At 38.9% G+C, this 24,667-nt stretch overlaps 1 protein-coding gene across 3 annotated transcripts in view; it reads right to left on the reverse strand.

Annotated features, from left to right (window-relative positions):
* Window positions 1-24,667, reverse strand: part of SP7 (Sp7 transcription factor) — a 127,701-nt gene that overhangs the window by 28,586 nt on the left and 74,448 nt on the right. The window contains exon 6 of one of the 3 annotated variants that reach the window (XM_087956375.1): window positions 21,997-22,579. The exons of the other annotated variants lie outside the window; for them this stretch is intronic. The gene's annotated coding sequence lies outside the window, so the exon portion shown is untranslated. The remainder of the gene's footprint in view (window positions 1-21,996; window positions 22,580-24,667) is intronic. 3 annotated transcript variants of the gene reach the window in all.

Genomic DNA, 24,667 nt, shown 5'->3' on the forward strand with positions numbered 1-24,667 from the left:
GAGGATCTACCTGGCAACGTTTGCTCCTTTTTTAGGGAGCTCTCCATTCCACTTTCTATCATCGAGGTGTCCTCCTGGCATGCTGGACTGCAGCTCCCATCTTCTCCATCCAGAGAGCCAGTAGACTAAGATGGTGGTAAATAGGGTCTATTTCATTGGAAGGCACCACGTTTGGGAAAGGCACCTTATGCTGCTCTTTCAAAGCCCTACAGTGTTAAAGCTAGCCCGATTTCTAACAAGGTCACTTTCACTTTTGTTATTTGGTTTCAGCTTGTGGGTTCTGCCGTGTCCTAAAGACATTCCTGGACTCTGAGACAACCAAAAGAGGAGACAGTGAATCCATCCCAGACTCAAGACCACCAGCAAGAGGAGACAGGACTCTGCAGGAGAGGGGAGTGGAACAAAGTCCATTTGCTTTTACCACAGGCAAGATCAATAAAGCTGGCCTGACTACAGACTCTCTTGGAACATGACCGTTTTTGTCAGTTTAGTGTTAGGCTTACTCATACAAGCTCCATGCCACAATTTTGGCAGAGCTGAGTTAATTTGCTGAGTTAGTTGCTTTTGTCAGCTCAGGATTCTATAGGAACATTCTTCTCCTATACTCCCAAAATGTCAGAGGGTTGTTGGGGTTTTTTTGGGGGGGGGGGGGGGTCAAATGTGACCCGTTGAAGCAGATTTGTGATTCTTATTGGTTTTGCAACATAAGCACAAGGCACTCAAGTCATAGGCAAGACTGTGGAACTGGAGAAGGAGTGAAACTGGCTTTGGAGAAGTTGATTAATTTATGGTAACTTCCTGGCAAAGAATCAAGTAAGGAAAAGCTCTTCTGTCTTTGTTTCTAAAAGGAGAAGCAAAAATTAAGAAAGGCACTGCAAGAGCCTTGAGTATTTGAAGAAAAAGAAAAAGTTGAGCTATACCAAAAAGGCACCAATCTCACCACTGGAGCACAGAGGTGTTGTTGCCTGGAGCACAGAGAATCAAGAATATATTTGCCTGCATCTGTACAGATAAAACGGTTGAACCCTGAATTCCTTTAGGAAAGGAAGTCTATGGGGATGAGAGTTGGAGTGGGCACAAGCAATTCACAGCCTGCTTACCAACCAACGTTCAACTTCTTGGTTCAGCATGAGTCCTTCGGAGAAGAAATGTACTGACCCAGAAAATGAGCTTGCAATTTAGTCAAAATTGGGTTTCCTAACATATACGTTACCCATAATGATATTAACTGATATTCTAGGACATTACCATAAACAGGGAAGCACGATAAATAACTAAAATGCATTATAATTTCCTGTTGTAAGTATGAATTGTACATCGGGTTCATACTATCCTAAACTATCTCCCTTGCTGTTGTGTAACAGTGAAGAACAAATTGGAAGCTGTGGCTTTTGGTTTTAGTTGCCCAGATTTTTTCCCCATAAGATATGAACTTTAAACAAGATAGTGAAAACTACTGGAACTAAATTCCAGATGTGGTTTCAAATTCAGATTTGTTTTGAAACTGTGTTTTAACCAAATCATAACATTTTAAACTTAGATGTCACTAGGAACTATGGTTAGTTTAAATAAAACATATAAACTCTGCCTCTTTTAGATCAAAAGAGTTTCCAGGTATTTCTGGCCCAAACCAGTCAAATAGAATGCCTGTTTTGGCCAAAATATCACACAAGAATTACAGAGAGGAACTCTGGGATTTTGTTCACAGCGATAGGTATCAAGATCGTACTAGAACTGGAGAATATGTCCTTACAGTGCTATGAAAATATTATTTGGAAATGATCTCAGTACTTTAAAACAAATCCAAAATATTATCTAATAGGAGATGCCAATGATCACAAGCTAGTCATATAGAATGGAAAATGGTACGTAGGGATATTCTCTCCTAAGCACATGATCCAACAGAGAAAGAAGGAATCCTTTCTAAACTTCCTTTTTTGCAATCTTTGGAGGCCCCTTTGTCTATGTCACCAAATCTCATTGTTGTAATTGCCCGAAACCAGAAAGGCAATTTCCCATTATTTTAGACTTTATACACTGTGAAATACAAAGAAAGCACCAAACCACAGCATCTATGTGATACTGCCCTGTTCACTGTGTGCATACCCCACTCAGCCTCATCATCTTCCCAACTGCGTGGGACCCACAGGCAGACAGGCAGTTAACACCAGGCCTTGATCGAGAAACTAAAACAGGACCTATCTATCAACAAAGCTAGTACAAGTAGTCCTTGACTTATTTAGTGACCATTCAAAGTTATGACAGCACTGAAAAAGGTGACTTATGACTGTTTTTCACACAACCATTGCAGCATCCCCATGGACCAGTGGTGGGATTCAAATTTTTTTACTACCAGTTCTGTGGGCGTGGCTTGGTGGGCACGGCAGGGAAAGGATACTGTAAAATCTCCATTCCCTCCCCACTCCAGGGGGAAGGTTACTGCAAAATCCCCATTCCCTCCCCACCCCACTAACTTGCTTTTCAGCTCCGTTCTCCTGTACAGGGCAACAAAAGAAGACCCAGCCAATCATCCGGGACTTGGGAGGCAGAGAATAGATGGGGGCGGGGCCAGTCAGAGGTGGTATTTGCCCGTTCTCGAAACTACTCAAAATTTCCGCTACTGGTTCTCCAGAACTGGTCAGAACCTCATAAATACCACCTCTGCCATGGACCCAAGATCAAAATTCAAACAGTTGAGAACTGGCTCATAGTTATGATGGTGCAAAGTCCCAGGGTCATGTGATAACCTTTTGTGACAACAAAGTCAATGGGGACCTGGATTAATTTAACAACTGTGTTACTAACTTAACAACTGCAGTGATTCACTTAACAACTATGGCAAGAAAGGTTGTAACATGGGGGGGCACTCACTTAACAACTGCCTGTTACAGGTCCTGCTTTAATATTTTTGTCACATATTAATCAGTATTCAGCCAGCGGAGATAATATGTGTATATGTGTGACAGTTTTTTCAGTGCACTTTTTAAATGTGCATTTTTGTTTTCTATTTTTTTGTCTGGTCTGTTGAAATAAAAAAAATTGAAGTTTTGTATTTGTATTTTGTATCTTAACTTTAAAAAAAAATAGAATTAAAAAAATAAAAATGTCAGAGAGCCAATGTTTGAGAAACGTGTAGCTGTACATCTGTATATCAGTAGGTGACCTTCCATTCAAAATACAGCTGTAGCTCCAGAGCCAGTGTTCTGATCTCTCTTGCAGGCAAAACAACAGTACGTAATGGGGACAGCACTCAGCAAATGAACACGAGGGGCTGGTCCCATAGAAGATCTGCTAGGCCAGTTGAAGCCATGAAAAAAATCCATGTCACCCCCAAGGCTCCTTTCCATGGGTCCCAGGTAGTTCACGTAGGGTATTTTGGAGTCAGATAGGAGAGAAAACACCACTTTTTCAATGGAAAATCTAAACCCAACTTTTGGCTGCCTCAGTGGTGCACTGGCAGCGATCTGTAGGCATTCCATAAAGCTCCCATCCCCAAATGTTCATTTATTGAATGCAACAGATCCTGTTATTAGTATATTCTTGTTGTTACATGCAGCCCACCACATGTCCCTCTTCATAGATATATGAGGATTCTCAATCAACGATTCTGCAGGTCCTGATCACGAAACCGGATATTCAGTCATTTGTACCTGCATGTGATTAAAAATTAATGTATGTTTATGTTGCTCTTGATGATCTTCTTGACTACCATGTAGCCAGTTTATGTAATGGCAGATTTCCCAAAGCCACGAAGATTAGGACATATTTTGCTCTGGAATGTGTATCAACTGTTTCACTAATTCTTTAACTAAATTCTTGGGCTTAATTTTACTTGGCGACCGGCCACGGTATATACAGGTAGTCCTCAATTTACGACCACTAATAGGGCATTTCATTTGCAAAGCAAGACGGTTGTTGCATGAATTTTGTCCCACTTTACAACCTTTCTTGCCAAAGCTGTTAAGTGAATTACCGCAGTAGTTAAGTTAGCAACATACCACTGTTAAGTGAATCTGGCTTCCCCATTGACTTTGCTTGTCAGAAGATCACAAAAGGTGGTCACATGACCTCATAAATATGAGTCAGTTGCCAAGCATCTGAATTTTGATCCCAGCACTATGGGGATACAGCAACGGTTGTAAGTATAAAAAATGGCCATAAGTCACTTTTCCAGTGCTCCTTTTAACTTTGAATGGTCACTAAATGAACTCTTGTAAGTTGAGGACTACCTGTACTTGAGGGAGGCAGCCCACAAAACCTTAGTGCCTAAGGCAGAAAGCATATGGTGGCTTCCCAATAATTGTAATAATCCAGCAATCTTGGACAAAATTAAGAATTTTGCTGAATATAATGGAATTTTTAGTGATGAGAATCCATGTACAAGCTAAATGTTTATCAAATAAATCCAGATCTGCTAATTATAGTCCCTACAAACAGCAATCCAAGACAGGACATGTCATACTGCTTAATGATATAGGCACACTCTGATAATAATGTCTTACCATCAGTAGAACATAAATGTTTATTGAGGCAATGTTGCTACTTTAAATACATTGACCTGATATTGCTACTGAATTCTATTAATAAAACCAAAGGTACCCTTTCTGGTTTGAGTGCATGTTTACCGACTTACATATCTTAATTTGTATCCCACACAAATGTCATAATGACATTCGGATCGGCAACTGAATAATAAAATATTACACTTCAGGGAAGTAATGGAAAAGCTTTTCCAACGATTTCAGGTAAATTTGCTTTGATTCTGTAACCAAAGGGGTGACATATCCTGGATGAAAAACTCAAAACAGGAAAATGGGCCAGATTTAAATTTTTTATCAAATCCAGCTTTAAGAGGACATCTTGATTCAGCCATTTGGTTGTATGGATCTCTGGGATTAGAAGGAGCAATTCTGACACCAGGAGATGCATTTTCCCCTCATGATTGGTTAGATGGTTTTGCAAGCTGCCCAGGGTTATCCTGTGATAAGATGGGCAGCCAATAAATAAAATAAATAAATAAAGGTATATATGTTGGAATGGGGAAGGCATGGCAAGCATCTAGAGCAGTGGTCCCCAACCTTTTTTGTACCAGGGACCGGTTTCAAGCAGAAACATTTTTTCAAGGACCGGGGAAGAATCCGAGTTTGGTAGTTTGCTTGCAGATGTTTCATTACCTGACTAGGTAACATCTGATGTTGTTACCTAGTCGGGTAATAAAACGTCTGCCAGCAAACCACCAAGTTCAGGGAGCGCCTCGGCCCTGCCTCCCTCAGCCCCATCCCTCAGGTGTCTCCCTCCCTCCCTCCCTCAGGTGTCTGCCTCGTTCCTCTCTCAGTCACTCTATCGCTCCTCCAGCAGCCCAAGAAGCCGGGTGGGGTGGCTTTTCCTGTCGCCACAGCTTCCCGAAGCGCCCGTTCACCCCACCCGCCCGCCCGCCCGCTCGCAGTTCAATCCACAGTGCTCCATTCTACCTGCCTGCCTGTCTGCCTTCTTCGTTTCGGAGCAGCTTCGGCTGATAAAAAGAGGCGAATAGTTATTATTCTCAGCCGAAGCTGCTCCCAAACAACCAGACAGGCAGGCAGGCAGAACGGAGCACTGGATTGAACCGCGAGCGAGCGGGTGGGCGGGGTGGGGGTGAAACGGGCGCTTCGGGGAAGCTGCGGCGACAGGAAAAGCCACACCCCCCCCGGCTTCTTTGAAGCAGTTTCTTCCTGGAGGAAGAAGGAGGAGCGAGAAAGCGACTGAGAGAGCTGAGCCAGAGAGCAGGACAGGCTTCGGTTGCTTCCTCCCTCCCCTTCTTTCATTTGTGTCCTTGATCCCCGATCCCAGCAGCATTCACCGAAGGCGAAGAAAGCCGCCATTTTTTTAAAAAAAATTTTCTTTGCGGCCCGGTAAAGAGTGCTCCACGGCCCGGTACCGGTCCGCGGCCCGGTGGTTGGGGACCCCTGATCTAGAGTACTCCCAGACGGAGTTTTTTTTTTTTTAAATCAAGCAGTCAAGGAATGTTACAGAGATTCCATGAGTTGTCTTCCATTTTATTCCTCCCATGTGTTCTTACGATATTTTTTCTTCAAATTTTTTAAAAAATCTATTATGGAGGAAAAGGTAAAATAGGACTCAGTTTTGTTCAAGAGGCTCCATCATCTGGAGGTACTCCTTTTGACTATTGTCTATAATAGGAATCATAACAAGCAATACAATTGGTATAAGACAGCGTTAAAGTAAGCATTTGGTAAATGTTTCTAACACAGACAAACTGGTTTTTTCAATCTATGTTTCAACCTATGTGATTTTTTTTTTTTGTTTTTTTTTTGGTACCAGAAAAATACTGTATGAAACAGAGAAGGAGCTATTTGTTTCAGAATGGGTAACCAGGTACTTGTCTGTGTTCATTACTGTCACTTTCTACTCCAATCGATAACTATAACTGATAAATCTTCATATTGGCTGAAATATCGCTGGGAGTTGTAACTCAACATTATCTGACAGTGTCAGAGCCTGCCTCTAGCTCTGCCTCAGCCACCTCGTGAGAAACAAACCTGAACATGGATATCTCCTATCCAACCACTCATGGACAAACTACAAATCTTCGTATCTAATGAAAACTACCCCAGGATGGGAGAATATTTGTGATGGTTTTCCATTTTCCTAAGAAAGGGTTGCTGTTGGTTATGGCATCAGGAAAAGCATCTCAAACCAAGCCTGGAACATTTGATCCCTTGTGTTTTATCTCCAAAATTTTAGCATATCAGTCAAGCTAAATTTTGCAACTCAACGATATCCTTTAAATTTGTGTGAACATTGGTATTAAATCTAGACGCAGTGCCCAGCCACAGATTCCCACAAATTAATCTTACTCTGTAAAAACTTTACATCTGATTCAGCCATTCAATTTATTCAAATTATTTGGAAAAGTTGTTGAAATATTTTGCCCTGTTTTCAAATCTGCTTCCAAAAATCAAATTGCCAGCCCTTTTGTGGACATACTCACTGGGTTAACTCAACACTCTGAATCACAAAGCAGCCAGCCCCATTTTAATTTAATGCTGGGCTTGTCAAAGTTTGTGATCCTTCAACTTCCTAAAGTAATAAATACATTTGTGTGACACTCAATTAAATAATTACTAAAACTCTGAATAAAAGTAATGATTAAAACTGGGACGGGGTGGAAATTTTTGACAGAGGAACCAAGGGTTTAGCCTTTTCTCAAATTTCAGTTTAGACTTTGTTCTTACCTGTGAGCTCACTTTACATAAACAATGGAAGCACATTTTGTTAGTACTCTGCTTTGCCTATATAATCTGATCAGCTTAAAAAAATTGTAAGCACCAAAAGATGTGCGAAAACCCTTTCCCCTGAGTTTCATAATTTGAGAATCCATCATCTAATGTGTTATGTGAATTCAAAAAGTGGGTTGAGTAAACTGCAAATTAACCATGGACAGACATTTACCACATAACCATTCTCTGCCTATATCTAATTCAAATTGCCAGGTGCTCCCCGTTTCTGATTATACCAAAACCCACACAGGCATAAAAAGAAAAATGGAAAGTGTGGGTAGAATCCAGGCTTACTGAAAAAATGATCTTACATTTGTTAGAATTAATTAAGTTTCATTCATTTCTGCTGGTCTACTCAAATTAGGATTCTGTTGGTTTTCACCTAAAACTTTCTTTCATTCTTTTCAGCCTGGCCATTGCTTCCCAGTGACTATAAGATGATTATTACACATTTCTGGCAAGAATAGCATTTTGCAGTATGGGATGTTGGGAAACAGAAAACATGACAGAAAAGTCAGACCACAAATTTCTCATATCTGTCTTGCTAAAAGAATAATAGCCTTCAAAAACAGTGGAGGCTTTTCTGTTTAATCTGCATATATTGACAGTAATTCAAACTTGTATTATTTCATCAACTCTAATTCTACAGCCATTAACTTACTCTACAATCTAGATGAATTATTGTTGATTTTAAAAAAAATTAAGAACTAATTGTGTTGAATTCTCACAATCCAAAGAGCTGAAAACAAAATACAATAGTTGTCATTTGGTTTCACATCCTGTTGACTCATGTTTGGTCTGAAACCCTGATCTTAAAACGCCACATATTCAGCTTGGAACAGTTAGTATCTTTGCTCTTTGGGAAATTCCTTGGAATCTTTGAGCTGGGATATTCACTAGAAAGATCAAAGAAAGGCATCGAGAGAAGAGGGTGTGGGATGAAGACAATAGAATCACACCTGCATTTTGACTTTTGACCTTATAAATAGCCTTGAGCTTTCTACCTCGAGAAATCAAAAGAAAGGCAAATATGAAGATGCACCAAAGAAAGGAGTAGGGGGGAACTCTTAGTTGCTGCTCATTAGAACTTAGGGAATACTATTACCCTTGATCTGGCCCAGAATTAGACTAGTTTGCATCTTTCCAATCATTATATGATTATGAGGATCTTGTGCTCTACCTTCCTTACTGGAAGTTTTATATTATTAGTAATTTTGAATACCTGTGTCATATCACAACAACTCTCCTCTGTCAAAATTTTGCTGTGGATATTGTGTTTTGAGGGCAGTGAAGGGGCTGGTTATTTTTTAAAAAAAAGGTGTTTCTAGGATACACGTTGAGGCAATTATGCTGTATTTATCCCATTCTAATTTTGTAGGATGAACAGGTCCATCAAACTAGAAAGATAGTTATGAGGTCTATCCAGCTGTTTGTTTAGTACAATTTCTAGAAAGCAGACCTGATAAAAAGCAATCCAAAGGGTCTTCAATTTGATTCTTGGTATCTCACCAAGACCTGGAAAAATATATGCCTGAAATTTGGAAGATGTGCTGGTTAGACCACTAACCAACAAGCCAAAGACAGGAGTCTTGGGGGTGGGGGAAGTGTCAAAAAAAAGTCAACATCTATGCCATCAAAAATCAGTCCCCATCTTACGTACATTGAATGTTTGGCACACATAAAAAGGGGTTTTGATTACATGACCACCATATTATCTTGACTTTTTTTCCACCTCTCATCTTATCTTGTAGATATGTTGCTACAGCTCTAAAGTCAAGACCAGCTAGTGAATTCTCTTGAATAAAAACACAAATCCATAAGTCCATTTAGATAGACATACATTTTTTTTAAAAAAAAGTCAAAATGCCACTGTATAATGAAAGATGGAAGGAGCTGATCATGGTTTGTGCAAAAAAGCAAAAGCATAAAGAGTGTGCCTAAAAAGATCATCCTCACATGGGGAGGGGGAAAGCCACAGTTTATGTAGCACACAATTATTTAATGTGTGGCCCTTCAGATTTTATTGATTTCCATCTCCTATCAATCCTAGCTGGCATTGGCAATGGTTAGGCCTATGCAGTGACCTCGTGAACAACTAATAAGACTGAATTGATTTAGACAAAATTATCCACAGCAAAAGTCCTATAAAATTGCTCCCTTGGGATCCATATCATGCAAATTTTCTCTCTCTCCCTCTCTCACTCAGAGAGAGAGAGAGAGAGAGAGAGAGAGAGAGAGAGAGAGAGAGAGAGAGAGAGTTCAATTGCTCAATAGGTAGAAAGTTAGAAATTCTGCCTAAATACTTTCCAGACACTTCAGTTTTCTTTTTGTAGAGACATATATAATCTCATGACAAATGCTTCTCCATGAAATATCTCTTCATGTCAGAAACTAGGTCAGAGTTCCCTAAAGCAGTCAATATCGGCTCCTAAAGGTCAATGGATTATCCAAGGAGCTGATAAATGACTAGAGGTAAAACCCGATGTCAAGTAAATATCTGTGGTGGTTCCTAAATAGGTGGTCCTTAAATAGGTGATCCCTAAATGATGGAAGGTCAGTTGTGGTCAGTTGTGGTCAGTTGGGGTCATTTAATCTTTTGGGATCTCTGTAGAGCTCCATGTTAAACCCTAGTCCTGAAGGTGAAGTGATAGTGGCAAGATGACTAGCAATGCTACCCAAGGTTGGATGGTCTGCCACCAACAAGCGTGGCCTTGAATTGGTCACAATGTATAATGTCATGTGACAGCATTACTTTGTGATGGCAATTCAAGCATTCCCCACTGCCAAATTAATTCCACTGGTTATTAGGTGAGGACCAACCCCAGTCCAAGTGATTGCTCATACCCATGTTAGAATTGGTTGCTCTGGAAAAGAACCACTCTAAAACAATAACCCCCACCCTCAGACCTTGTAGCCAGTGGATATCAGGGTTAATGACAGCGAAAGCCACCAGGAAGTCTAGCAAGACAGTCCTCTATGCATCCCAATACAGTGGTACCTTGGACTCAAGTGCTTTGAAATTCATTGTATTTGGTACTCAACACATTTTGATGTAAAACAATTGTCATGGTACTCATTGTTTGTTTAATATTCAATCCACAAGCTAGAAGTTGTGTCAGCTGTCTTGGGACTCAGTACATTATTCCTTATGGGAAAATTTTGTTTGGTACTCATTGGTTTTGGTTCTCATCATGCCTCCTGGAGCCAATTAACAATGAGTACCAAGATAGCATTGTACTGTCAAAAGTCAACAACAACATTGACTGATATTGTTTCAGATCTAAAACCAGGTCTGAATCTTGACTTATTTTAAGTCATTTTGAGTCTAGTTCATCCGTTTCTTTTAGGTTTCTTTGTAACCATGTTTCCTAAAAGGGAAGATTTATACTAGTCAACAATAAAAACCCTAAGCCTAACCCTAACCCTAAAACAGCTGGATAAACTGAAGGAATCTTAAGAAGGGGACATACAAACACCTCTTTTAAAGTGAGAGGCACTGCTTTTATTACTGAAGGGTACACTTTCCACTACCTGTGCTTAGTTTCTTGTCACTTACCTGCCACTTTCACCAATCAGGTATGGCAGAAATCTTATCCATAGGTTGCAGAGCTAATAGCACAGAGGACCCTGCCTGCATGCAGATAATTCCAAAAGACAAAGCTACTGGCATCTCAGGTGCATTTACCCAGTCAGGGTCCAACTCCAGTAACATTCTAGACTTTTAAGGTTCTTAAAAATCCTGGAATTCCTGATCAAGAGGCAAAGCTCTAGTGACAGAAAATTGGCTGCATTCAAGTGATTTTTTTTTTTTTTTGCCTTTACTTTCTCAAGGAACTCTATCATGTTTTTGTGGGACCATATCACCTCTATAGCTTAATCTGCTAGAGATTTTCAATAAGCTAAGGAGTTCCCATGGATCAACAAGTAGAGTGAGGCTGCTTGGAACAATCCCATCAAGAGACACCACTGATATCTTATTGTAGAAGATGACCAGATACCAAATACAATTGTCAGCTGGGACTTCCAGAAGCTCCCCAAGTGTTCCTTAGAAGTCAACAGGTCCTTTCACTGTGTACAAGACCAGATCCATTAGGTCCTTCCTCTGTGCAGAGGTTCATTAATGTCAGTTAACTCCTTAGAAAAAAAAGAGACATTATGAGGGACATCAGAAGTATTTTTTTTATCCCAGGATAATTTTTCCTATCTTAGTTTCTTAGTCCCAACCTCAGTGCCTGCCATTTATTAGTTGGGCAACTTGAAGGATAGCTCAATCTGCCACTCTAAGCTTCAATCTAAACTTGGCCCACTGCTCCCAATTCCATTTTAAGGAGAGTGGGGTGTCTTTGTTTAGTTTTTGGGTTGCTTCAGATCAATTTTGACTCTTGGGGGATGACTGGACAAGACCCTGCAGTCTTCTTCAAAACCTTTTCAAAAGTGGTTTGGCATTACCTGCTTCCCAAAGCTGAGAGATAGTGACTGTCCCCAAGTCAACCCAGCTGGCTTTGTACCTAAGGTAGGACTAGAACTCACAGTCTCCTGGTTTCTAGCCTGGTGCCTTAATCACTATACCAAGGTGACTGGTTAGTTTCCTTGCCACTAGCTGGCATCTCATTGGAACTAAATAAAGTCAAGAGACTCCACTAATCTCTTTTCTCAGCCCACAATAAATAAGTAAAGACAAAACTATTAGTCAGCTTTGATACTATGACAGAAGAGGGATTGGTAATGGAACAGCACAGTTGATGATGGCATGCTTTCCTGCTGTTCCAAGGATTGGTGGAAACAGTTTAATTTGGCCATTTGGAATAGCACAAAAAAAGATGATCTAGGAGCCTTTCAACTTGTGCTGTGAGATGTAAGGAGCTTGGCCATAGAGAAGAGAAAACCCAAAATAAATTAATCTACTTTCCTTAAGTTTGTATGCTCCTGATAAATTCTATGGTATATCCAGAATTCATCAGATTGCGTTAAGGCAAAGTTAACTCAAAGAGGAGATAAACTCTAAACATAACCTCTAGAAAAGGGTTTCTTTCGTGGTGCTGCTCTTTAACTTCTTTTTCCAAAGCATAACTCTTTCACAACTTTCACTTTCCCCTTTCCTCTTTATCTATTTGCTTTCCCTTTTGCTTGGAAGACTTGCTAAAGATGATTACAGATAAATATTCATTCTAGATGAGTAATTATTACTCACCTATATGCACTTTTTCCTCCAGATTTTTTCCTCTGTCTCACCCTCATTTTGCAACAAAGCAGCAGCAGGCCAGGTTCCCAAGACCATATTTTCTGCCAATACCCAATTTGTTTCCTTTTCCATGCCAAATGTATTCCCTTGGGAAGTAATCTTAGGAAATTCAGTGGTCTTTGCTTCTTGGTAAACATGTTAAGGATTTTAACTTTCACTGATCAACATCCCATGAGGGATGACAGATTAAAAATAATGGCTAAGTAAGCCTTCTCAACAAATTAGAGAACATCTCTCTCTCTCTCCCTCTCCCTCCCTCTCTCCCTCTCTCTCCCTCCCTCCCCCCACTCTCAAATGCAGTTATTGCAATCTACAAATGCAGACCATAGTATATAAAAGATGTCAGCAAATTTATTATAAAAAGTTACTGCCAAGAAATCATAGACTCTTTCCAAGAGACTTAAACAGAGGAACAGAAACTATCAATCAGAAATGCTTCTCCCGCAGCTAAAGTTATATTATACCCAAAATACACCCAAAAACGGTTTCCATTGTGCAAGTATAGACGTATAGACGTAAATCAGACAAAAATTGCAATCTTGTACGTTTGAGCTGGGAATCTCTGCTCACTTTTTGTTGTAGCTCCAGCTTTCACCTGCTGTGGCTTCTATTGATATTTCCATGTGATATGGGCCCTTAGTAGGAAAAATCCATATTATTCAATGTAGCTTCTTAGGAAATGTATGTTACCAAGTCCTTTCCTGGACAAACACCACTAAAAGAAAAAAATTGAACTAAACACAACCAACCATACATAATGCCCAACTAAGTGAAGGCAAGTAGGTAATTCTACCTGATCTCAGGTGGTTAAACAGAGTTAAATAGTGGCTGCAAGGGGAAATATTTTATGAAAGAAAATGCCATCTTTCTGTTCCATTTAATGTAAGTTCAAGCCCGCCTTAGCCATGAAAGCTAACCGGGTGGCCTTGGGCCAGTCACTCTCTCTCAGCCCTATTCACCTCATAGGGTTGTTGTTGTGGGAAAAATAGGAGGAGGAAGGTGTGTTGGATATATTCACCGCCTTGAGGTATTTGTAAAAATAATAAAGCCAGGATTAAAAACTAAAATAAATATTACATCAACTACTTCATGGAAACATTTGAAACATTTCTTGAGGGAGTCCATGAAGTCAAATAAATATTACAACATTTCTCAATTTTAATTTCTAATATAGTACATATCAATAGATATAACCCACTTGAACTCTTTGGGATCCTCTATCATTTTTAAGAATGTAAAAGGGTCCTGAGGTAAAAATGTTTCAAGAACTGCTGATTTGGAGCATCTTTCTGCTCTACATGCTGTGAAATTCAGCTCTTATAATTTTTAATGATTATCTTTTAGACACAATCATTGTGATGAGATGCAACCATTTTGTTGCCACTCTGCTGAGCTACAATTACTTTCAAAGTGGATATTTGGAGGAGTTTGTAATGTCACATTTCTTTAGATTTCATATCCCCCCTCCCCCACATACACACTTCTGTCAGTTCGGAAGGAGAGGAGGAAAAACAGCAAAAAAATGATAAAATGGTATCCATGTTGGGTAATATAACTCAAGCACCCACATTAAATGCAACTTATCTTTGATGGATTGTGCACTTGGAGAATCAGTGGATAGGAGTTTTAGCAACTCAGAACTGAGGGGGGACGAGGTTTGGGGGTAGTCTAGAATCTCTCAGGATACATCTAGTATGTTAAAAAGTTGATAGCTTTAGGTTGGCCAGATTCTGTTCATGAGTTGTAAAAAATAAAATAAAAAATTGGACTCCTGCTAATTCTAGAAAGTTTGTGTCCCCTTTGGTTTTGCAAAACCAGTATTAAACCATGGGTGTCCAACATTTTAGCTTGCCTGGGCTACCCTGAGAGAAGAGGAATGCTCTTGGGCCGGATATAAAATGCATAATATAGTTAACATGCATAAATCACATAATATTAAACTTTTTTTGATGTTGTAGGACCACATTACTAGCTGTCCAGAGCCACATACAGCCTGTAGGTGGTGGGCTGGACACATCTGAGCTAAACATTCAAGGGACATGATAATGAAGATGGGTGAGTTTCTTTGTCCTGTAATTTATTTACTATATAACCCCCTGAAATGTTGGGAATGTCTAGTTACTTTGCACTACAATATTACATTTCTATCTTTTGACTGAAGAATTTTTGGCTGGGTAATCGCATAATGTAGAACCTAACTATACATCCTTTATCTAGACAAAACATCCAAAGAGACATAGCCACCATCTTTTCTTGAAAAAGTTTCAAAGTAAAGGAGGCAGAAAGTATTAGGTATGTTTCCCATCTTGCATTGTATATAATAAGGCAAAATAAAATATCAATATCAATATTATTAACAACAAAACAACAACAACATTAATAATACAGGCCCACTCTATTCTTGCAGCAAAATAAGGTGGGTGGAATTCTCCTGAGGTGATGGGGCAGAAATGGTCACCAAATTCTGCAGCACACAATTAAATACTTAGAAATGGAAAATGCACAAGAGTAGGCTGGACTTGACCTGCTTTTTCTGAAGCATCTTCTTTCAGCCTGAAAGAACTGTGCTTATTTTTAAATGCAGAAGGATATTTTTAAACGATACATTGCCTACTATCTGAAGTAATAATACCATCATGTCAGGATTCTACCAACAATTGTTTTGCTGAATGACAAATCTTAACATACACAGAAACACAGGCGGCTCATTAGATTGTAGTTATGTTCAAATCAGGCTCCAATATTTGGAATTAATCTTATGTAACAAGGAATGGCATCTAACAGAAATAAGCCTCATGCAAAGGGCCCAATCTCTATTGGGATTTATATCGTTTGTGCCTGAACAATATCACACAAATTACATCATTTGTTTCAATTTTTATCTTTGCACATATGTCATCATAAAAATGATGCAAAAATAAATGAATAACACAAATAACACAATATGCTTCATTTGTATAATGACATCATTATGCGAATAACATAAAGCACTGCAAAATTAAAGTCTAACCTTAAATAACAGCTTCCCCTTCCCTTATTAGTCTATTAATATGAGACTTTACGATGTCGCAATCTTTTTTCATTCAATGATGCACCCAATTCAGTTTGGAGGGGGTTCAGTGAGGATAATTGTCCCACACAAATTACACTTTGGATTGTTCCTCATAACTGAATTAAAGTGCTATTCATGGGCCCTTGAGCTGGGGGAAAAAACTCTTTAACAGCAAAACATTTGTTGTCCCTACTCCTGATCCTTAGCCTGCCACATTTTTAATTTCTTAATTAGTTTTGAATTTACTTTATCATGGCACCCTTAAGGAATGGAGGAGCAGTCTAGGGTGCTATTCAGCAGGCTGAATAAGAACAATCAGCCAGCAGTTTATTGTAGTCTTAGACCAGTAGGAAAAATGTGTCCATACATGATCTGTAAGCCAAGCTAACAAACGAAGCTAGATGGAACTCCCACCGCTGATCAACTATGAACACCTATGTACACCTATTAACACAAAAGAATTAAATATGACCTAGCTGTGCCACTGCTACTGTCAATCACTGTGATTGGGTGAAACAGAGTTCAGAGAAAAAGAGATTTCTCCAGTGGTAGGATTCAAATAATTTAACAATTGGTTCGCCCAGGGTCAGGTTGGCTGTCGTGGAAGGCATGTCCTCCAGCTCCACTGCACAAGCAGGACGAGCTTCCTCCAACAGCCAACCTGACCCTGGGTGAACCGGTTGTTAAATTACACCCACCCACCCCACTATCAAAGTGGACCCTGGGCGCTGCACTGTGTTGCAATTGAGAAACGGGCAATGGAGCAGCCGGCATGAGGGAAGAAGGAGGAGCAGGGAGAAGAAAGAGGGAAAGCAGCCTTCTCCTTCCCTTGCACTGGCTGCTCCGTTGCCTATTTCTCCATTGCAGCCCAGCGCCCAGGATCCACTTTGATAGAGGGGGGAGGGGGGTAATTTAACAACCAGTTCATAGAACCTGTGCGAATTGGCTCAATCCCACCATTGGATTTCTCCCTTTCCACTTACTGCATACCATTTATTTTGCGTACAAAAGAGTGGTAGTGGCACAGTGGTTAGAATGCAGTACTGCAGGCTAACTCACTGCTCAGTTCGAATCTCACCAGGCTCAAGGTTGACTCAGCCTTCCATCCTTCCGAGGTCAGTAAAATGAGGACCCAGATTGCTGGGGGGCAATATGCTGATTCTGTAAAACTGCTTAGAGAGGGCTGTAAAGCCCTGTGAAACAATATATATGTCTAAGTGCTATTGCTATTCCTCCCTTGAAGCTTAAAATGTTCTACACTCTTGGGTCTTTCAGTCAATGTGCTGATAGCTAGCATAGTTTCTCTATAGCTGCTTCCCATTAATTCTACATTTCACCCATTCAAAACAAAGACCCTCTTTTCATTAGGTAATGCTGGTAATATTAGTGTGTTAATACTGGTTCCAATCAGCAATTTGTTCCTGTATTTTAAAAAAGGAGAGAATTAGCTTGGCTACAGGTTTTACCCCTGGACAACAGGGGTAGAAATTAGGCACCTAAGAAGCATTACTATGTAAATGAATGGACTCAGACAGTATGCTATTCACTAAGCATGTATTGTATATAAAGAGAAAACCAATAAAAATATAATTTCAAAAAAGGAGAGAATTAGCTTCGATATGGGTTTTTTAAAAAGTATTGTTTCTAGAAGATACATACTTAACTGCTGGGCAGCACAGGGAGTCAAACACAAGGTGTCAAAGAAGGGAGGGTGGAAAAATAAATGAGATTTGTAGTGGATTTAAAATAGCATATGAAATGGGGAGAGAGATCTGTGATGTGATCATCATTACAAACTAGTCCATTATAGCATTGTTGAGAAGTGCAGGAATCACAGCGTAACAAACCACATTGATTAATAGATTCAGCGTCGATAAACAGTCACACTTTAGGATCATAAGCAGGGGCGACATCTTCTGGGAAATTCAATAAATGCTCTAAAGCCTCAAGCTTGGCTACAAGAACCCACATAAATTAAGATTTTTTTTTTGAACGGGTTCCAGTCAAGCTTAGCTTTTGCACGATATTAAACACTGTGTTGGGATAACAAATAGATAAATAACGGATAGTATTTACTTGTAAGTAAGCTCCACTGTGTTTAACAAAGACTTGATTAAATTCAATCATCAGAGTGCAGAAATAGAAACTACTGTATTTTTGTTTCTCCCTTCGCTTCTTGACAAACAGGGCAGCAACTTAGTACAATGGAATCTATATGATCAACATCATAGTGTACTGAAGTAGCAAATGATTCACTCATTGGCAAAGCATCAGAAAGAAAAATAGCACCTTTCTTGGACATTTGGTAATAGAAGTAGATTATACTCCAAAAGGTATTTAGAAGGAAGAATCCCAGGGCAGTGATTCATGCAGAGATGCTATAGGCAGCCTAGGATACAGATCCTACCCCCACCCCCAAATAGGCTGATTGGAATGCATTAAGGTTATAGATTATTCAGATATTTTATAAAAAAGTTTCTAAAGGGAGATGCTTTAATGCCGGCCCCCATACTACTGGCTGTCTCTTACATCATGCGTCTGTGTCTCAGAAACATAGTTTGGGAATGACTGGGCTAGCCTAATATTTTCAGTCCAAAACTGGATGGAAAATAAATGGCTCTTGGCTTTTGCCTCTAAATCCAACTCCTTTTCCAAACCAAAGGCAAAGAACCCAAGAATCTTTCTTTTCTGTTCTGCAAGTGATAACAGGTTATATAATACAGTAATCTCTAATTCCATATCACCGTTGAATAATCAGAGTCTCTTACATCCACATTCATTCTGATTGATATTGTATCCAAAATCGTAACTATTCCTGCATTCCAATCATTTCTGAAAACTAGTTGATTACAAAATTTACTTTTTCATAGAGTACAAGGGCCAACAAATATATAAATAATAACTTTCTCTTTCTCTTAAAAAGAAATTGAACACTAGCAGTAATCCAGTCCTCCTTTTGTACATATTTGCCAATATTAATTTAAAACACTTTCTTCCCTTTAAATATTTTCCAGGACAGGTCATAAAAGTCCAAAATGAAATATATAAACAACATTTTCCAAAAGGGAAACATTCTGAAAAGCGGGTGGTGATGGCAATGATGGTGGAGGGATTTGTCAATTGTTCTGCTTCTTTTATTTTATTTTATTCAACATAGAATAGTTCCGTTCCTCAAACTTAAAAGATTACCAATAAAAAAATCTTGCAGCTCCTTAAAGACCAACAAATTTATTATTAGATATACAATAAATACACTTTGGTGCATCATGCATATACTTTTTCAGTCGCAAGGCTGCTGAAATTCCCTAATACACTTATATTTCTGAAAATTAAAAACTAATAAATGTATTATGGCACAAGCTTTTGTGAATTTAATCATGTCAACTGTTATATTCATTTTTAGTTTATCCACTATATTTATTTGTTGTTCAAGAACAAAACTCTCTGATTAGTTTTTTTTTTTCTTATTTATCCTCTTGGGCTGAGACTTCCTTCTGAGGAAAGAAATGGCCATAAAATGGGTGGGGTTACATTTTGAATTCAATGTGCCCCCTCCAGATAGTTTCTTTTTCCTTCTAAAAAGGTGCAAAGTCTCCAAAGCAAGAGAGAGATCCGTTCAAAAATGTTAAGAGATTGCTAAGCAAAGGAAAGTTAGTATCGCAAAGGAAATGCCAGTACAGGAACTCCCAGGCAGATGATCCCAGTGATCAAAACAATGCCAGCTGCTGGCAGTATCTCTTTAAATACCTGAAAAGCTTCTCTGTTTTTACATGGATACGCCATAGTTTCTGAAATCAGTTGCTCTTAGTTACTGAAAGGCACAATTCACAGGAGCATTTTTGAGGAGCTTAAATGGGTCGGCCTCTTTCTTTCCTTCTAAGACATGCTACATCCTCTTTCCTTCCATGGATACACACAGAAAAGTTGATAATAGCCCTACCAATCAATGTGTTCTTCATATTGCAAAAAAAAGAAGAAGTGTGTTTCCATTTTAGATATTTGGGTTTAGACCATCTTTGGAGCAAAAAAAAATTAAGCTAACTTTTAGTGAGATACTTTGATTGTGCGATTTGCTCCATTTCTATTCTTATTTTGCTACTTATCCTGTTTTTAAAACCACAGTCTAAAATGAAAGATTAGAAGAATGTCAATTAGTCCCCAACATACAGACCAGCATCCCCAACTAGTGTTTCCCTTCATGTTGGACTTCAAATCCCAGAATTCTTGGCCAACGCTTCTGAGGATTCTATCAGAACATTCTTGATTTGGAACTACTGAAAATGTGACCTAGCATACTGCCACGGAGAGAACAACTATTTCACACAGACTTTAATTAAAGGTTTTATTTTATAGTTTCCAAATTTAACAAACTTTTTATTGGTCAATGACAAATTTACTGCTATAAATGCCAGTACAGCAAAACTTACTAGGATCAAACTGAACATTGTTCATGAATGCTATCTAAGAATTTAGCTACAGCGCACTCTTTCATCTCATATTAAATGAAATGTTTTTGCAAGGGTATCTGTTAAAGCTAAGTTAAAGAGCATTTGCTTTATAGAAGTTCTCAGGTGCAGTCTTCCAGCAACTCTGTTTCCAGGTGCTCAAAGACAGTTGCATTTGAGAGCCATCCTGTGATTAGAGAGCACAACACTAGGGAGATCAATGGCCTGACTTTACAAGGCAACTGCATGACAACTCATAGATTAAAGATGACTTAATGATTAGTTGAGATCAGTGGAACAACTGCAATTTTTCCCCAATAATCTGGTGTTGCAGATTGTAATAAAGACCTACTATGCGCCACGGTCCCTGGATCACAGCCAGCCAATTACGTTTTAAGAATATTACTGGTACCAGTCTACATATTTTAGACCATTCAGTTAATCAAATTAACCCAATGTCATTTTTCAGTCAACTGAAAAATCAAGAATTAGTTTGTTTGAGACCTAGGCTGAGTCGTGAACCAAAATAATCAGCTGAAATCCTTTGGGTTAGACAAGTCATTGACTTTCAGATTTACTTCCATTTCTGCAATGTGGGATGAAATAAAATGGATCTATACAGCCGCTGTATTAGAGATATGCTTAATATAACCGGTATTACTTAATACTACCTTAGATGGACAAAAATAGCTTCTGCTAGGAAAGAAGGTGTTTTAGCCAAATGAATCAACTATGCAGTATCCTTGTAATTAACACAATCCTATTTAATAACCGAAAAAACTTCCTGAACACTTTATGTGACAGCTAGCTAGAATCACACTGTTTTAAAATGTGTATGTGTGTGTTTCCCTGTGGTATGTATTTAGCTGATTTTCAATTTTTTTCAGTGGTTGACTAAGCCCCAATACTTCTAATAATTTTTTGTTCAACAAAGCAAATAAACTTTTTTCTCTCCCTTGGAACACCTAAGTCTAATGTCAAGAATGCAACCCTGACTAATGAAATGTCACTATTTTGCCTCTATATTTCATTTTTCCAAGATTACACATTTAAGCCTTGAAGGAAGGGAAGTCTGTATCTAGATTTGTTAAAATGTGAAACATAACCTTACTACTGCACCTATTTCCAGTCTGTATTACTCAACTCTTTTAAAAAAAACCAAACTTCAAAGAACTTGTGATAAAAAACAACAGCAACCTCTATGCTTGATGCTGGTTTTATTTTAGAGTCAATTCTTAGTCACATTTTTAATTTTAAAAAGGTTGCTATCAACTTAACCTTTCAAATCTTCAAACTTTACACTTTTAGGTTATATCAGCTCCTAGCTTTTAGTATATTTTTAAGTTAAAAACAAGGCTGTAAACAGAACAGCTAAACGAGAGAAAGAAAATACCTACAGCCAGTAAAATCTGAAAATAGCCCTGAACTAGGATTTTTGTCCTCAGATGAAACCTAAATATTTGTGAATACGGTGGTTGAGAAGTTGGTTTTCTCCGGGAGGTTTTTACTACTCTCTCCAGAAGCAGGGGTGTGGTGATCTTTCAGAATGAAATATTTTTTTTCTGGATACAACATTACTCTTTCAAAATCAGATTGGAGAAACATTTGCAGTTTCTCTAATCAATGGGGGTGGGGGGGAGTTATGCACATCCATTACATTAGGAAATTGAATAATTGTTTTAAAAATAAAAATAAAATCTGCCTTCATGACAAACTAAATACAGATGACACTCAGGCAGTTCCGAAAGGAGACATTCAAACATCAAACAGACTTTTTTCAAAAGTTGGGACGAAATAACCTTGATCAGTCTGCTGCTAACCTTTGATACAGCCTCTTCGAGTTGTCCACATTCCCCCAGCTTTAAATTGCAGCTTTCCAACTTCTGAAATTTAAAAGCCTGCCTGCCATGGTTCTTTCATTAAAAAAAGAAATGAGGAGGAAAAGAGAAGAAGGCAAATAAAGTAATAGCTGCTTACTTTTCCCAGGTCCTTGAGGTTTGGACTTTACTTCCCACCTGGTCTGAGGAAAACTCCAGATTGCTTCAAGTCAAGACTCACTAGGGCCCCTGATCGCACCCAGCAAGAAGGTTACCTCGAGCAGTGGCGTTGCCATCTCTGTCCCAGCCTGAGGGGTTTGCTGCAGGTTTTTTTTTTTTAGGAGGAAGGAGAGAGACAAGCAAAAAAAAAAGAGAGAGAGAACGGGTTGGTCTGTAGTTAGAAGAGACTGTGGGGGGAAGAGAAGAGAGAGAGAGAGCTCCTCTGCTTTACAGGATCCACCCTCTAATTACAGCCTGGGAGCCTTTGAGGACCCGCTAGTATCCAGTAAAGGAGGAGGGACTGTGGTAGTGGTGGTGGTGGTATGGGGGGGAAACAGTCAACATCTTCAAGAATGAGTGGCTTCTCCTATTCTCCCCCCCTTCTCAGACTTTGGAGGGTGAAAAGAGGAGGGGAACAGGGATAGAAAGAGATTAAAAAGAAGAAAGGGGAAAAAAACAAAGCACAGGAAGGAATAAAAAGGAAGCCAAGAGGGGGGGGGTGTAGAAATTTAAGAAGGAACTCCCTGGAAGGAAAAAAAACAAGATCTCTGTGACACATACACACAGAGACATACATACATAGCCCTTCATAGGCTGGTCCAGTGGCCAGCTGGTACACTGGATATTTCAAGATCTAAGTGTAGTAGGAAGTCAGGTAAGGCAGCTTTAGCAACGGGTGACATTAAATCCACGTGGCACCAAGCAAAATGCCCTTCTTGGAAGAAGCGGGTGTTCTAATCTGGAGCCCTCAGTGGTTTGGGACTATAACTCCCCCTCCGAGTATGATCAGTGATCAGAAAGTATAAGAGACATACTGCAACTTATGCCCTGCCATTCTCTGAAAGCTCAAGGTGGCTTATATGTGAGGGAAGTCGTAATTTTTACCAATGGAACAGCTTGCCCTTGTAGGAGCGCCATCACTTGAGACCTTCAAGAAGAGATTGGACTGCCATTTATCAGAAATGGTGTAGGGTCTCCTGCTTGTGTGGGGGGGGTTGGACTAGATGACCTATAAGGTCCCTTCCAACTCTGATTATCTGTTATCCCCAGCACAAAAAAACCTGGGAAGTAGGCTGAGCTGACCCAAAGTGAGCAATATAGATGAGTGGACAGGACACCATTTGATTTTCTTGTCCAGCACCAAATCAGGCTTGCTTGGAACTCCTTGGTGGGCTTACTGGGAGGAAATTTTAAAAAAACATGGCCACAAACAATAACTTGTGTCTTAGGAGATATTATTCAACGCCAAGCCCCATCAGCAGTAGCCAGCATGGGGAGGGACTTGAAACCAGTCCAACAATATCTGAAAGGTTACATGTTGCTCACCCAGTAAGGAATTTTAAAGTGGTCTTCTGAGATTTACTCTAGGTCAAGCTACATCTTTCCTGGTGTTAGGTCAAGCTACATCTTTCCTGGTGTCTATACCTATGTTGGTTCTGGGAACTGCTTTTTAAAAAATGACAATTCAAAGATCCTACTGCTGGGTGCATCTTCCATGAAACCAATGACATAATCCTAGATGCAGATGAATAGAAAACTAAATCCCATGCGTTCATTAGGCTTACTGCCAGGGAAGTATTTGCTTATTCTGCATAAGACTAAACAAAACAATACATGGACACTTTTTTATTTCTATTGATATAAACCTCTTGTAGTAAATAGACCATGCGGGTGTTATCTGTCAGTGACAATATTGAGAAACTGTTCTAGCTGTTTCGCTTAGATTTTACCAAAGTTTCATAAAATATAGAATCCATCAGCATCTCTTCCAAGTTTTCTCAGTGCTGCTTCTGTTCCCTCATCTATCTTTGTTTTTTTTTTTTTTATTTTGGTAAAAGTAAAAAAAAAGGGTGGGGGGGTTTTTTTTTTTTTTTTTTTTTTTTTTTTTTTTTTTTAATAATTTTTATAAATTTTTTTTTTTTTTATAATTTTTGGTTTTTTTTTTTTTTTTTTTTTTTTTTATATTTAATTTTTTTATTTTTTTTAAATAATAATTTTTTTTTTTTTTATGGGGGGGGGGGTTGTTGTTTTTTTTTTTTAAAATAAAAATTTTAATTATTTTTTATTTGGGGGAAAAAATTATTTTTTTTTTTATGGTTTTTTTTTTTTTTTTTTTTTTTTTTGTTTTTGTTGGTTGGTTGGGGGGGGGTTTTTTTGGTGAGGATCTAAATCCCCAACTTCCTCTCTCTTGTAGGATTTCTGAGCATCTCCTAGCATTGATCCCTTTGTTTGTGGCCAATGGCAATTCTCCAAGGGAAGAATTAAGGATGGAAAATCCCTGACATAACCTGCTTATAGCTGATAGTCCAAGGGACATTCTAGCAACATCCACTACCTAGGAAACTTGGATGGGGATATCACTATTAGTTTGGCTACCCCTTAATTGCCATTAAGATACTTACTTATTATTTGAAAAACAGATTAAGAAACATACACAGCTAACATACATACGCACACTTGAGACTGTAATTTGTTTGGGTCTCCAGCATTCTCTGTCTCTATTTTCTAATTTAATTAAGAAAAAAAAAACTTGAGATTTCAAACATCTGAGAAATACTGCTTAGTCAGAAATTTTTCCATTTCTCCTGAGTACATCTTCTCTATCTCTTAAC

The sequence above is a fragment of the Notechis scutatus genome, chromosome 2 (assembly GCF_049901735.1).
Source record: "Notechis scutatus isolate UNSWTSFEM ecotype Mainland chromosome 2, rNotScu1.2, whole genome shotgun sequence".
Lineage (NCBI taxonomy): Eukaryota > Metazoa > Chordata > Lepidosauria > Squamata > Elapidae > Notechis > Notechis scutatus.